This window comes from Mesitornis unicolor, unplaced genomic scaffold, assembly GCF_000695765.1.
Source record: "Mesitornis unicolor isolate BGI_N332 unplaced genomic scaffold, ASM69576v1 scaffold15183, whole genome shotgun sequence".
Lineage (NCBI taxonomy): Eukaryota > Metazoa > Chordata > Aves > Mesitornithiformes > Mesitornithidae > Mesitornis > Mesitornis unicolor.
This window is the reverse complement of record NW_010172717.1, coordinates 27,383-30,658: the sequence shown is the minus strand read 5'-3', so window position 1 is coordinate 30,658 and position 3,276 is coordinate 27,383.

Below are 3,276 nucleotides of genomic sequence, written 5' to 3'. Positions count from 1 at the left end.
GGCTGGCGCGCGTCGCCCACCAAGCCCCGCCCACTTCCCCCGCGCTCCTGAGGCGAAGGCTCCGCTCAGGAGCAGCATCCCCGGCCCTGGGAACACCTCGGGGTCTCACGTCCTCGCCTCTCCCCGCTCCCTTCGTGCTGTGTCGGGCCTGACGCGCTGCGTGGGGCTGGAAGAAGGAGATAAAACCAACATCCTCTCCCGTGGCGCTGGCGGAGCCGCTGTGCGACAAGAACAGACCCCTGAGAGGGGACTGGCCAGCTGAGGGGACCACACGCCTGGGCTGAGGTGGCCCAGCCTGGGCCCAGTGCACGGTGGGGCGTTAATATCGGAAAAAACGGTGAGATGAGTCCAGACCGTCGTCATCGTTACAACGATAACCTGCTCGGTGGTGGGACCGGCAAACAGGGAGCGGATCCTGGTGGCCTGTGGGCTGTACAGGTGCCACGGCACACGGGCCTGTTTCTGCTGAGGGCAAGGAACACTCAATACATGGCAAAGGCTGTGAGTGTTGGTGTGGCGCTTCTTGGAATGTGGGTTTATTGGGAAATGGTGGAAATTGGCAAAGTAGAAGAAAAAAGGGAAAGGAAGCAATTAAAAGCTAAAGGTACAAGGAGAGGGGGAGAAGAGAAGCCAAAGTGAACAGCTGAAAGCAATGCAGCCTTTTCACAAAGAGAATCTGCAGGATCCCATTTCCTTGGGTTCAGCACAACCAACCAAAAACATGTGGTGTAGAAACCCTCCTCGGTGAGCTTGCTGGCCCTGCCCCTTTTCTAGGTCTGTATTAGTGCTGTCTGCTAGTTTGATGCCCTTTTTGTATGCTCTTTTCATATGTGTGTGGGTGGACACCTGAAATGCAGTCGATGACCTGCTGTCTGCCTCTGCGCTGGGTTTCCAGAGAAAACTGGATTTCTGCTGATTTAACAGCTACCAACCCAACAAGGCGATTACATTGTCCCTTCAGCTCCTCCACTGAGGTCCATGATAGTCCAGAGATCAGACACAAAAGTTGTGGCAGGCCTTGATAATCTTGGAGTAGAATAATACATGAATAAATGTAGTATAAATGTCACAGGAGTTTGTTATGTCTGTGTTAAATTTTCCCTGGATTCTAGTGCTTATCCACAATCCTGTGTAATGTGATCTTATGTTACAGGAAGCCTGCAGGATTTTGGATTACAGAAAAAGAATCACAGCTCGGATCACAGCTTTAATCCCATGGTGGATGTGTGCTGAAACTTTCCAGATTACCACAAGGTTGGAGCACTCCCTGCCAGCAAAATTGTTTTTTCTTCCCACGTGAGAATAATCCCTCCACCTTTGCAGTTACTCTGTCATCTCTACTCAGAGCCACCCCTACGATGTCGCTGCATCTGTTTAGGGCTTGCTCTGCTCGTTACATCACACTTTGAACCAAGCGTGCAATTCTGCAGCCTAATGACATGTTTGTGAGGGCCGTGGTCTGTGTTTATGCAGGCACTGTCCATACAAAGGCAGGAAATGTTGTGCATTTCCTGCTCAGACCAATGCCAGTCCCGCAGCTCTCCCGGAACAGCCTTGCGGTGAGAGATCACCAGACCTTTATTCAAAATTTTCCTACCTCTACCCTCTTGACAAGGAACAATTCTTACGCATATTGAGGCTGTGTATAATTATAACCCCAAGAGATTTCTTTCAAGGTCTTCTAACTAAGACATGCTAATTATAAATATTAATTCAAGAGATCTATATTTTCTTTAAGCAGAAAACAAAAGAATTTAATTAAACATAAATAATGGGAGTGTAGCACAGGCTGGCCGTAGAGCTGTTGCTAACAACATTTAATGTTGTGCCATTACTAAAGATTTCAGAATTACCTGTAATCTCTTTCCACCTCCTGGGAGATTATAGCTGTTTGTATAATCTCATTATTTCAATCACATCTTTGTGAATAAAATCAAGGCAAGGTAAGAGAACAGATTTTTTTTTGTAACTGGAACTAGAGAATTTGTTTATTAGAGTGTATATAATTTTACTTGCTAAGAATGGAAACTGTAGATTTTAGTAAGATCCGTCAATTTTAAAAGGACTCTAATTTCTGAGTTAGGAGTCACCAAATATAAAATCACATAACATATATCACAGTCTCTGAGCAGCCAATGCTTCCCACACCTCGCCTGCCCTGCCCTGCCATGGGAGCAGGTTCTGCAGCTCAGCTGGAGCTCAGGATAAATTCCTCTGAGTGCACGCTCCAGGATGAGGTTCCCTCAGCCCTGTGTTGTTTTCTGGAGCCTGAATATCTCAGGAGAGCCTCCGTTCTGTCTGCTTATCTTTCCTTGTGGCCTGCTAAACAAACCACATTTGCTCCTCAGCCAACAGCTAATTAACCCGGTCATGTACACTTTTTGTATTAAATTCCAAGGGTGCCTCCGTACCCATAGCAAACAAAGCCTGGGCAGGTGCCCTGTCTGGCTATGTCCTCATCCTTCCCTCTGCTCCTACTCAGCTTGAATGAGATTTTGATTCAGTTTATCATTTTACAGAGGCAAGAAACGCTGCTGTGCAGGTTTAAGCAGTGAGAAGCTTCTGAAAAGTTTTGTATGTACAGTCACATGGAAGCTCCTGTCCTTCACCCTCCAGACTATTTCTGAATGCAGATTCCATTCACTCTTTTATTTTCTTTTGAGGCTGTTTCCTGAGATGCTTTTGCCCTGTCCTAGAAATACCAATTCTTTCCAGCACAGCGGAGACTGGAAAGGACAAAATATAAACATGGGTATGTCCCTATTCTAACATCAGGTGACAATAAGCCGTGAGAAATTAAATACTTGGCACATATTTCATGTGGAAATTGGCATGCTGATTCATTTTGTAATTTGGATTAATTCCTCAGTTAAGGACTTGAAGTGAGGCATTAGCTTGAGTATGGCCAAATGTATCTGCCTCTGGCTTCATACTGTGACCTGCCTGTTTTAAACAGTATCTCTGCAAAGTGCTCTGTGGTTGTGCAGTAAATAATTCTCAGGTTCGGGTGACTTCACTATTTAACATCAGAAGCCTGTGTCTGAACAGCCTTGTTGCAGGTATTTGAGACAATGAGCTGTAAATCTATGGCCAAAGACACTCATGGGGAGGGAGTATCTCATAAGCATCAGCTTCAACGACTGCAACATTTCACTTGGTATGAATATATCAGTGCTTGAACATTTCCTATAACCTAGGGTTCTTACTTTAAGTTGTTTTGATGTCAAACCAACGTGGGTTTTAGCTTGAGAGCGCTGCTCCCAGCAAAAAGGAGGG